The sequence below is a fragment of the Sturnira hondurensis genome, unplaced genomic scaffold, assembly GCF_014824575.4.
Source record: "Sturnira hondurensis isolate 20B ecotype Veracruz unplaced genomic scaffold, ASM1482457v3 Scaffold0004152, whole genome shotgun sequence".
Classification (NCBI taxonomy): domain Eukaryota; kingdom Metazoa; phylum Chordata; class Mammalia; order Chiroptera; family Phyllostomidae; genus Sturnira; species Sturnira hondurensis.
Genome location: NW_028076783.1, coordinates 1,196,217 through 1,208,818, shown reverse-complemented (window position 1 = coordinate 1,208,818; position 12,602 = coordinate 1,196,217). Strand labels below are relative to the sequence as shown.

The following is a 12,602-nucleotide window of genomic DNA, read 5'->3' as shown; positions in this document are numbered from 1 at the left end:
TATTTTCCACTTATTTATTTATTTATATTGATTTTAGAGAGAGAGGGCAAGGGGGAGACAGATGGAGAGAAAGAGACAGAGAGAGCTGTACTACTTACTCATGCATTCACTGGTTGATTCTTGTACGTGCCCTTGACTGGGGGGATCAAACCTGTGGCCTTGGCCTATTGAGATGACACTGTAAGCAACTGAGCTACCTGGCCAGAGCAGTATTTTCCCTTTTAAAAAACTTTGGATATCTGATGGCTGTGTCACTATCTGATTGTGTTCTGATTTTCACTCCCTTAATAATTGATAACACTGCAAATGTCTTCGAATGATTATTAGGCATTGGATACCCTCTTTCCTGAAGAGTCCGTTCAGGTCTGTTTCCCATTTTTTTAAATTGATTGGTCTGTTTCATTCTTATTGGTTTGCAGGAGTTCTACAGGCTGCTGGTCAGATATATATGCAAATATCTTCTTCCACATTATGAGGCACCTTTTCACTCATTTTGGTGAAAAGGAATTCTTCGTATTAGTGTAGTCAAATTTATCAATTTTGTAATGGTTAGTACTTTCCAAGTCCTCAAGAAATTGTGTCCTACTCTGGGATCAAAAAAATGTTCTCCTATGCGTTTCTCTAAAAGCTCCACTGTCTTCATTTTACATTTAGATCTACAAGCTATCCAAGTTGATTTTTTTTTATGGCATGAGGTGAGAAAGGCGTCTGAAGAGGATGGGGGAAATGGTACAATAGGAGTGAAGGGAGAGCGGGGGAGACAGAGAGAGAGACCAGACCACCCACAAGAGGCTGCCGCATCAGGCTAAGGTGTTGAGCCTGTGTCCTGAGGGTGACGGGGAGCCACAGAGGGACCGGAGGCAAAGACAGAGGGGCTCGATCGCCTTTGCTTCCCTTGCAAGCTACAAGGCCCGAAGAATGCCATTGCAAGCAGGAAGAGCAGGACTATTTTCTGTCTCTGCACTGGATTCCATGAGCTCTCCACTGGCTGTGAGGAGGAGAGTCTGAGGAATCTCTCACAATTACCTCCAACAGTGGGGTTTCAGGTTTTTTACCATGATCCTCAGAAGGAAATGCCTTTTACAACACAATTCAACTGAATTTCACTGAACTGTGTTTAGAAACAACACCAACAACAAAGCACTGCCTGAGACTACCAACTCCATGATGGCAGTGACCGTGACTGTATAACTGCTTTGATTATCACTGCAGCCTCTATGACGAGCACAATGCTCACTCCACGGTGGGCCCATAGCGTTACTATTATTACGAAGTATGTAGTTACTGAACAAATGGATATATGGATGGACCAATAAATGACTCAACATACCTTGCAGACTACAAAGATTTATACAGATGCAAACAAGTTCTGTTAGCAACCAACCTCAGGCTATATTTATGAAACTGTATGTTGACAAATCACCAGAACAGGATGTTGAAGACAGAATAGAGCTGGGCTTTGATACCGACCGTGGGTGGTGCCCCTGTACACCCCTTGGAAAAATGGCTATTCCTTCCTGGGCCAGGCCGTTCTACACAGCCCTGCTTCCTCTTTTACAGACCTTGAGTAATTTTGGTGGTATATGGGGAGCATGCGTCAGAGACCAGATGAAAGGGTTTGCTTTGATATGGGATATGGCCCAAAGATTGTGTCTCAGAGACTGGAAGAAAGGCACAAGGCTACCTTTTTCTCTGAGTAAGGATCTGGGCTTGAAAAATATACTGCTGCAGACACCTTGAAAGTGCATTTGCCTGAGGAAGGTCACCAGGGATCACTTAAGCCCATCATTTCCTCCCAGCCTCTTGAAGCTTATTGATCAGTATCAATTCGAAAGCTCCTCCCACAAGCTCTCAGTCACCAAAGTTCTCTCGGTAAAAAGCCAAGCCGAGGAACCAACTTTAAAAGGAGCAGTTTGCCCAAAGATCAGCAATGCTGACTGGGGCTGAGCAACGACTTCCTCCCTGCGTCAGTATTCCTGCAAGGTTTGGCAATTAAGATCCCCCTGGAGAAAGGCTTGTCAGAAGAAATAACTGTCTTTTTCAAAGAGCCAGAAACCTTCATGATAGGTGAAGTCATCACAAAAAAGACCTTTAGTTCAGGATTGCATTCAGTTTAATAGTCTTAGATGGCTGCATGGAAATTTCCAGTGCAATCACATGGAGCCTTTTTCAATTCAACAGGCAAGCCAAGGATTAAGACCAGGTTCTGAAGAAGCCTTAGGGTTCAGGATTAAGGGACTTTGGGACGCAGGCAGACCGGTGTTGGAATCCAGTCTCCCTTCTTATGTGTTTTTTTAAGTAATCACTTTGATGAAGTTAAAGAACACACCCTCCTGAGCTTCAGATTCCTCATCTAAAAGATTTCAAAGGTGTCCTGGCTGGTGTAGCTCAGTGGATTGAGCGTGGGCCTGGGAACCACACGATCACGGTTCGATTCCCAGTCAGGGCACATGCCTGGGCTGCAGGCCAGTTCCCAGCAGGGGACTCACAAGAGACAATCATACATTGATATTTCTCTCCCCTTCTCCTTCCCTTCCCCTCTAAAAATAAATAAATGGGATACTTTTTAAAAAAGACTTCAAAGGTGTTGGGAGGGTTAGAAAAACATGGACAATAATTCAGCACTGGACCTGACGCAATGAAAGTACTGAACAAATAGTTGTGTTGCTGCTGCTGCTGGTGGTGCTGGTGGAGGTGGTGATGATAATCTTTGTTATTATTTTGTCCTAAATCAATACGAAGAAATGTAAGATCAAGTGCATACTGAGAATCCAGCTAGGAAGACAAGCTGGATTTCCAAATAACCACGGGGTTGAGAATGACTAGCAAATTCCTGTCCTCTTGCCTTTATCCAACTTGTTCCACCTACCGGAGAAGACCCTTCACACCAGGTTCCCCTTTTCAAGGACAGCCAGACTTCATTTCAAATGCTGCTACTCTGTGAGGCATATGGAATAAGTCACCAAGTGACTCCTTGGTCACTTAAGTCAAGCCAGCTGTCCTGCAAGCCCCCGTGTCCCCACCCTCCATGTGTGTGGAAGCACTGCTTTCTACCTGAGCTCACTGGAGTGAGTTTCTGCCTCTTGCAAACAAATGAGCTTTGATTCAGATAACCCCCAAGAATGTGGTTTTAAACCTACTGAGTGTGCAGGTGCTGGAAACACAAGGGGGGGTGGACACGGGCCGGATGGGGGTGCTACATGGGAGTCATGGGCTGATCATCGACACCGGTTCAGAGCAGGTGAGATCTCTGCGGAGGGAAAGGCAAAATACAGCCCACGCGACTAATTTCATGGAGAACTTCGATGAATTCTTGTCCCACTATACGAAACCACACTACCGTTGAACACCTAGTGTGTGTGCTGTGGCCGGCCCTATTTAGGTACTGGCAGGGAACGCAAAGAAGAGTAAAACACAGACTCTGCCCTTGGGGGAACTACAGTGTTTACTGAGTACAGATTAAGTGCGAGGATGACTATCTCGCAGCTCTCTCCATCACGGGTCTTAAAGCCTGAGACAGAACAGGACAAGATCACATCAAAGAGTATATTCAACAGTACTTTACAAATGGAAGATAGTTTTGTAAATATAATTGACATTAGTGTTCAGACCAGGAATAACAACAGTCCAGAGTTATGTAGGACTTACTATGCCAAGCACGGTGACTAATCTTTTATACACATTTATTCCCTGAAGGGAAAGAGTACTCTAGAACTAGGTACTATTACCCCACTTTACAGATAAAGAAATGGAGCTTCTGAGAGGCAGTGTCCTTGCTTCAGGTCCTGAAGCTACTGAGTAGTAGATCCAGAAATAAACCCACATTTATGTTTAGCAGATTTTTGACAGAAGTGCTAGTGTAACTCAATGGAAAAAGGATGCTCTTTGCAATAAATGTTACTGGAACAACTGGATATCCATATGGAAAAAAAATCACTAGGAAACAAATCACAGAGCTAAAAGTAAAAGCTAAAACTACAGACTTTAGAAAAAAACTCATAGGAGAAAATATTCACAACCTTGAGGTAGGCAAATATTTTATAAACAAGACACGAAAGTATAAACCACAGAGAAAAACTCATAAATTAGATTTCATCAAAATAACAAAAAAAAAACCCAACTTCTGCATTTTAAAAAACACTCTCAAGAAACCGAAACAGCAAACCACAATCTGGGAGAAAATATGTGCCATGCAAATAATTAGATAAAGGACTTGGGGCCAGAATATATAAAGAACTGAAAATGCACTAAAAAGAAGGTGATTTTAATAAATGGACGTAAGATTTGAACAGACCGTTGTATAAATATAAATAATCGACCAGCACGAGAAGATGTTCAGTGTGACGCGGTACCTGGGAAAGACTAAGTACAACCACTGGGAGACGCCACTTTACCCCACTGAGCATGACCAGACCTCACAGGCAACACAGGGGGATCCATAAGGATGGGAAAGAGCTAGAACTTCCCGAGAGTCCACTCTGACAAATGGTTTGGTTGTTTCTTTCTGAGTTAAACACACACTCACTCTGTGACCAACAATTCCACACCTAGGTATTTGCTCAAGAGAAATGAATGCTTGTGCCCACAAAAAGATTTGTATAGGAGTGTGCACTGCGACTTCATTCATCATAATGAGATGCTGGCAAACTCAAACGGCCAGACAGAATGTGGATCATCCATACAACAGTATATTACTCAGCAGTAAAAAAACCCAACTGTAATATGTTCAACATTGATGAATCTCAAAAACATCTTCGCGGAGTAAAGGAGGTCCGAAACAAAATCCTATGTACCTTGTGATTCAATTTCTATGAAGTTCTGGAACATGCACAACTAAGCTGCAATGACAGAGAGTAGATTGGTGGTGACCTGGGGTGGGGTGGGGAGGGAGAGAGAGTGGACCAGCAGGGGCAGAAAAAAATTTCTTGAGATGATGGAAGCATTCTCAATCTGGATTGTCGTGGTTGTAGGATACATTTGTCAGTACATTTGTGTGCACACTTAAAATGAGTGCATATTATTATACCTCCAAAAAATGATTTTTTTAAAAAAGAGTTGTGAAACACAGCGACTTGTTCCCCAAGCCCTGCAGCAGGGAGGGGCCTCCACAGGCAGACTTTCAGGGGAAGAAACACAGCCCTGGGCAAGGGCAGGAGACCTTCAGGGAACGTAGCCATTTGTAAAATCACTCTTCACTTCACCAAGACCGTTCATGCTCTTGGAGGTTGCAGTCCCTGCTCGGGTCCCAGCAGGCAGGGCATGCTGTCATGGCAGCAGCAGGGTTGACTGAAGGACAGCAGCCTGGAGCAAGGAGCCCCCTTTTCCACTCAGCTCCCTGGAATCCGGGACAGGAACCTGACTTAATTCTGAGTGCTTCATGAACACCCTCATGGCCTCGCTGCTCCTCCTGCCTCATGTGCCTCCTCGTTCCCTTAGGAGAATCTCTCTCTCTCTCTCTCTCTCTCTCTCTCTCTCTGGCTCCCGCTCAGCCGCCAGGGGCCCCTCAGCGGGTGCCTGGGCAGCCCAGAGACTAATCGCCATTGACTCCCAAGCCTTTTCTGCCTTCTCCTTCAAGGAAGCCCCAGGAAAACAGTGGGTGGAATAAATCCCATTCTCGGAAGCACTGTTCTTTTAAAAAGCTGGAAAGTTGGGGTGAGGAGTTTGGGGCTATTATTAGCACTAAACACTATAAAAAGGAAATGCCACTGATAATCTTAGATGGCTGTATTTTTGTACGGGATAACTCAAGCTTCCTTCTTAGAGTTCCCAGTCATAAGAAATACTTAATAAAAATACTACCTCAGGTCATACCCTCAAACCCAGCTGAACATTGCTGAAATCCATTGGGGCTGGTCAAGTCAGGACTGACTGGGAAAACGAAGACTGCAATTTTAGAACATTTTTATGGCTGCTCCCTTCTAAGTGGCTCAGGTCTGTCCTGCCGGAGGGCAAAGACCTGTGTACGAATATTTATTTGTTGGGACTGTGTGGAGGCAGCGTGGCAAAAGGGGGTGGTATGCAGGCTCTAAGTCAGACTTACCCAAGCTTGGCCCCTGTGGGACATCAGGCAAGCTGCTCAGCCTTTCTGAGCTTCCCCTACAAAGTAGTTGCTGTGAACCCTATGAACTAATGCCTGATGCCTGGCACTTGGTAAACTTTCGGTAAATGTTAATTCATTGTTAGCTTGCTCTCACCATGGGGCCTACAAAAGCCTAGTTTTACCTTTGGGAATGCTATACTCTATCATGATACAGAAAGCATACAGACAGGGGAATAAAAGAAAAACACTAATGAATGATGAGATCCTGTGATAGTAAATTTGCTAGAAAACATGAACTTTAGTTTTCAGACACTGCTCGGCTCCTGCTCCCAGACTGATTGGAGAGCAATTTGTCAATGTGTGTCAAAAGCCCCTAAAAATGTGTTTTCCCTTGGGAAAACAATGAAGCTTGTGAGGGAATAATTAGCCAGGATATACTTAGAGTAGCAAAAATTTGGTAACAGTCCACATGTCTAACAACAGAAGTCAAATGCATATTTAGACATTATAATTGATGAACATTTACATAATGCAGGCTATAAAACGATACGTACAATGTGGGTCCATTTTGAGGGTCTGGCCTGAAATAGTGTTTCTGTTAAGAAATTCTTGTAACCAGGAACTCTCAAAAGGAAGCTTGACTACTCCCTTATAAAAATACAAACATTCAATAGCTGTGTATCTATATATCTATCTCTATGGATACTTATATATGTATCTAAATATAGTCTATAGACCTTGGCTTAACACAATGGCTTCATGTAGGAGTAGTACTGTTAGGTGAATTTTTTGTTTCATTCATTTGTATTTCTATTGCTTTTACATGAGGAAAAAATAATTTATTTTCAAGTTTGATTAATGTGGAGAACAGAAAGAGAGAACAAACGCAGCACAGTAAGCACGTAAGTAGTGACCCATTTTTTACTCGACATTTCTGCGAATTCTGAGCCCTCATTTCCCTTCCTACAAATATAGATTCACTGCATAACTTCGGGCAGGTTCCTTCCTCCCTGGCTCTCAGTTTTCCATCTGTGAAATGCATGAGCTGGGATAGGTCAGGGATGCCCATCTATCTTGAATGCTAACTCCATAGCATTACTAGGGACTACCTGGACCACTTCTTTGAAAGAAGGCAAGGGCTCTGTGAGCCATAATACCTGTCATTGACAGAAGAATGAGGAATGACACAAGAGGACAATGCCATTTCTCTATGTAGACTAGAAAACTTAATGGTCTCTTAGAACTCTATGTGTTTGGAGCATCTTGAAGCAAAAATATTAACCCGAATCTGGGAAGTTGTAGGGGTTGGGGGTAGCTAACTCCATGTATTCACTTTGGATAGGTTGCAGCAGATCACTAATTTTCCACCTTACTTCACAGAAGGCAAGACGTAACTTGGAATTTGCTGAGGGAGAAAGCCATGCCAGTTGTGTCTCCAGCGTATTTTCATCCACCACCTCTTGTCCTAACAAGGACTAAATCTGCAGCTGTTACTCAACTTCTTCAGTATGAAACCAGTTGAACACCACAGCTGTTAGAAACCTAAAGCTGGTTTCAGCTTTGTTCTTGGACCATGTCTCATGTTTCGTGAGAGTTTCTAAAAGCCGCACTTCTGGGGATTGAGTCAGAGAAAGCCACTTCTCCTAATCATCCTCCCAGGAAGCAGAAGGGGTGGGCACTCATTCCCTGGGGGGACTTTCCAGTATGAAGTGGAGCCTTTTCTATTCCTGATTTGATGGAATGAGGCCCCTGGACAGGGTGCCGACATTCCCCAAGTCATACGATGAATTCGACTTCCACCCAGCTCTGCCCACTGGCAAGCAGACAGGGATGCGTTGGCAAGCACTCTGGCTCTCACAGCTTGGCTATTTGGAGGAAGGGGCAGTCTGGAGGGCTTTCCTGTATATCAAGTTCACCATGCTAATCTACTCTAGCTTCCACAGAGAACAGCAGTCTGTATTCAGGGGGCTCAGCAACAGCTGTGCCTTCCAAACCAAGACGCTGTTGAGAAAGATGATCCGAACGTGGGCTGTGTGTTTCAGTGGGATTTGGTGGGACTTTCCTACTCAAACGGCCCTTTGTGTGCCTCGAAAAGATGAGGCATTAACCTCACGCGTGGCTAAAGCATGATGGATGACTTGGAGTTCTCAATTTACTTTTGGCGGGTGCTCAGAACTCAACCGTCAAAAATGCCTGGGTATCTGATGGACAATGCCTGGCTTGTTCAGACTTGTTTTTGATGGAGTGGGTAGATCCAGGTTTGCTCAGCTAACCAGAGCTGGACCGTTACAAAGGAGGACTCCAAACTTCCTCTTGGGGCCGTAGAATTGTGTCCTGAATCAGTAGCCTCTATTACCATCTTTGTTTACACTTGGCATCTTTACCTACTTCCGGGTCTTCTCTGACAGCTGCCCACTTGTTACAGGGTGTGGCCCTGCTCAAGACTGGGGCATCAGGAGGTCGTGTGCTCAAGTCACTTCTACCCAGCTCCAGAAAGTCACCTGCTTGGTCACGGTGCCTTCTCAGGAAGACACTTTGCAAGTGCAAATGCTTCCGGCTTCATTAGTTCTCTGGACTGTCTTCTCAGGCCAAAGCAAGTCAGAAGTTGACCTGCTGCACCCCTGCCTCTCACATTAAATACCAGGCACAGTGGTACATAGTAGGTGCTCGATAAAGTGTAACTCCTCCCTATTAACTAATGCAACCAGTATTATTAAACATGTCACATGTTGCAGGCACAGCGCTAAGTGTTAAGGATAATGCATCAAGCAAGAAAGTCAATGTTCCTACCTCCTTGGAGCTTCAAGCAGAGGGGGTTGATAGGGAGAGACAAAATAAGGAATCAAGTTAATTACAGATGGCAGAAAAGTGCTTATATTTATCTTGTTGGTGTAAAATTCCTCCTGTTCAAGCTCTCTCCACCCCTTTATGTCTGTATTGGGAGCCACTCTCAAGTTGAAAAGAGTTTAATAATTGCATTAAGTATGAATTTGGAAAGGCGTTGAACTACTAGCTCTTAAAGTGATGGGATAAGGGAGGGAGGGAGAAAGAGAAGGAAAATGGGGTGTTGGTGGGAAATAAATCCTGACACTGTACCATAGCTCCCAAACACTCTTTTGGTCTGAACCCTGGTGGGCTTCAGACTCACCAGGGGAGCCTTTAAAAGAGGCAGATTCCCAGCTCCCATCCTGAAATCTTGAATTCTGGAGGTCCAGAACGGTTTAAAGTTTCCTGGTCATTCTGATGGGCCATCCAGACATAGGAAGTGCTGCCTGTCAGCCAGCCTGTGAATCCCACCAAGGTCAACACTACAGGGCTGGGCCTGTTATTCTACTGGTCACCATACACTTAGTTTTCTAGTTTCTAGGATATTTGCCCTAGCTGGCCCTCAGGGCACTTAGAATCTAGCAAACTATAGAAATGAAAAGGATATGGGAATACAAAGCAGGAACAACTAATTTAGTTTTTGAGTTTTAGAGAAAACTTTCTGGGGGGAGAAGAATTCTGGATTAGTTAGAATTTGGCTCAGCTGCATTTGGCAGAGAACACAAAATTATACTGAATTATACCAGAGAGAAATTATTTTTTCTCATATAAAAGTCTTAAAGAAAGTAACCCATGCTGGAATTGTGCTTCAGATTCCTTTGTGGCTTTTCTACCAACTCAGCACAGGCCTCTGAGGTCCAAGGTGGTTGGTTCCTCAGATTCCAGCCATCACTTCCATATGCTGCTGGTGGGAAGAACAAAGAGCAAAGAAGGACATCATCTCTCCCTTTAGAGGTATTTTCTGGAAGTTGCACATGAAATGTCCATTGACATCTTATAGCCTGGAACTTAACCTCTTAGCCACACCTTGCTTCAGGTGAAGCACAGTTAAAAATATAGGGTTTTATTACTGGGGGGTGGGGGGGTGGGAAAAGAACAGCCATTGGGAGACAGGAGCAGAGCTCTAAGCCGAGACATGGAGAATGAGAAGCAATAGGCAAGGGAAGTCACCAAGACTCTCCAGAAGCACTTTAGTTTCCACACACACTATTTCTTATCCTTCATATTATGACTCAAAGTCTCAACAGTAATGAGCCTGCCTCCCTAGCCAATCAGTGCTCAGATCTGAAATGGTCTCTCAAATGATAGCAAACCCCATCATGTCATGGAAATAATGGCTGCTTGGAGATACCCCTCCCTTCTGGCCTATGAAAGAGCTTGCCCTGAAATCTCACTATTGAAATTTGCTGGGACAAAGTACTGAAACGGATTAGGAGACACTACAATCCTAACCCTTTCTTGGGATTAATTCTGGCACATCTACCTGAAGCACTATTATGCGAAGATGAAGGGTGATCACTTGTGAAGCTACACCGTATGATAGAGAGCTCACAAGAAAACACAAATTTGCATACGTGCGTGTCTTATGATTATGATTGTGTGAAAATGGGTGTATATGCACAAATATGAGGAAAAACCATAAAAACAATTATTGGATGGTTTACTTCATGGAAAATTTCCTTTAGAAATACTGTGTTCATAACAAATAAAATTTGAAATAAGTCTTGCGAACTTTACATAGTGCCAAAGGTAGGAGTACTCAAGAATCACAGGAGGAGTTTATTTAAAATGTAGATTCCCAGGCTGTAGCCAGAAAGATCTTATTTTATAGCTCTGAGAAATGGCTGCATTTGTTTTTTTAAGTTTAAATGCATTTTATAGACAACCTATATGACATGTTTTTTCTTAAAAACGATGCCTCTGCTCCAAATAAATCAAGGTCAAAATAAATGAAGAACTCAAGATAACCTCAGTATTGTCTGTCCTAGTCATGAGGTGTGCATGAAAAACAGCAGCCAGGTGTGATGATAGATCCAAATTGTCAACTTTGTTAACATTTTTTTTTATTTTCTAAGCCCTTCTTAAAGGAAATCACACGTGGCGTCGCACCATCCTCACAGCAGTGCGGCAGAGTGGCCATGCCGTCAGGATTCGTGCTTTCAACAATAAAGAACTGGTAGGTTTTTGAAATTAGCAAGGATATGCTTGGTTTGTTCTGCAGCTCCTGTCATAAAAGGCTTTACTCTTGCTGGCCTCTGTCCTTCAAGATTCCCTTTGATTGCTTTCATGTCATCTTTGATGTCCTTCCTTTAGTCTTCTTTTGTGAAACTGGTTTCCTGCAAGTGATGGTTCAAGACAATGACACCACCAGTGACTATGGTGCTTTTGGTACCTTCGCCCTGGGAAATCTCAGCAGAGGCATTGCCACCAATAAACGAGCCATCAATGTCATCTTCTGCCCTACTGGCCGTCTGTCTTCCCCTGTAGCTCCAGGCACAGCCCATCTGAGACCCTATCGGAGAACATATCATCATGGCTGATAAGGTCCCAGGAGATGATCATGATGGAGGCTGGAGGGAGACCAAAGCAGCGCTGACTGAGCACACCCCAGAAATGAGCACAGTGCCGCTGGAGCAGTGCTAGGGGGGATGGGGGAGGAGTGGCTGCACTCTTAACGAGTACCCCAGGCTCTTCGTTGGAAGTGAGGTGATGATCACATTGGAAAAACACTGAAAGAGCTGGTATCTCAGAGGTACTTATTCTTCTAAAGTATGAAGTTGGGACATTGCCTGTGCCAAGGTCGAACAGCTTATGGTGTGCTAAAGACTTTAGGCCAATATTCCACTATCGTTTCTGGGGAAACGGGAAGAAAACTTAAAACAAAGACTCCATAGTAACAAAAATTCTTCTGTCCCTGATTTATAAAGTAAAATATCACTAAAAGGTAGAGCTCTGATCATTTTTTTAGCCTCTCAAGTAAACTTGAAGCTGTCTGATAAAGCACCCCTGATTATTATTAACTGTTAACGTATCTCCAGTTCTCTTACAGTCCCCACCCATCCTATAACTGACCCCATGCCTTTGCCATAGGCCGTACCTAAATTCAGCTAAGATCCGCCTTTTTGAATGACGCAGGGCAATTTAAAACTCTAAATCTGGAACCCACAGTCCACATAAGCCAGACTTCTGGATGATTCTATACTCATTTTATTCATTGTGTAAAGTGACCAGTTTGCCTTTGTTGCCGAGGAGTTTCTCTGTTTTAGCACTGAGAAGTTCCGTGGCCCTGAACGCCCTGTCCTTCAGTGCTGGGATGGCTGGTCACCCCACACCTTTCCAGCTCCTCTGGCCTACGTAATAATGTACAGCTGAAAAGACATTCTCCAGGAAGGCTGGTCAACCTCCCAGACAGTGTGTCGGGGAACACAGGGCAAACACTTAGCTTTTGAAAGATCTTCCTTTGAAAAAGAATACATGTAAGATGTTGTTCATCATTGTTAGAGATAAAAATATTCCTGAAGTAGTTTCAGAGGAGCCAGAGACACAAACTTAGAGCAAACAGTCCTTCCCAGCTTCCCTTGACCCCTACGAGCATTCATCACTTAGGGAAAAGTTTGCCAATGTTTGTGTGTGTGTGTGTTAGCATCAGAAAGGAGACATATAAGGTTGGACCAGGCAATCAGAATGCAGAACATACAAATAAAGAGTAAATCTGTCTTGAGGACATGGGATTTTT

General features: G+C 43.8%; 1 pseudogene; it reads right to left on the bottom strand.

Annotated features, from left to right (window-relative positions):
* Positions 1–10,916: 10,916 nt before the first annotated feature.
* On the bottom strand, positions 10,917–11,428 carry LOC118986208 (translationally-controlled tumor protein-like; annotated as a pseudogene).
* Between the last annotated feature and the right edge of the window lie 1,174 nt (positions 11,429–12,602).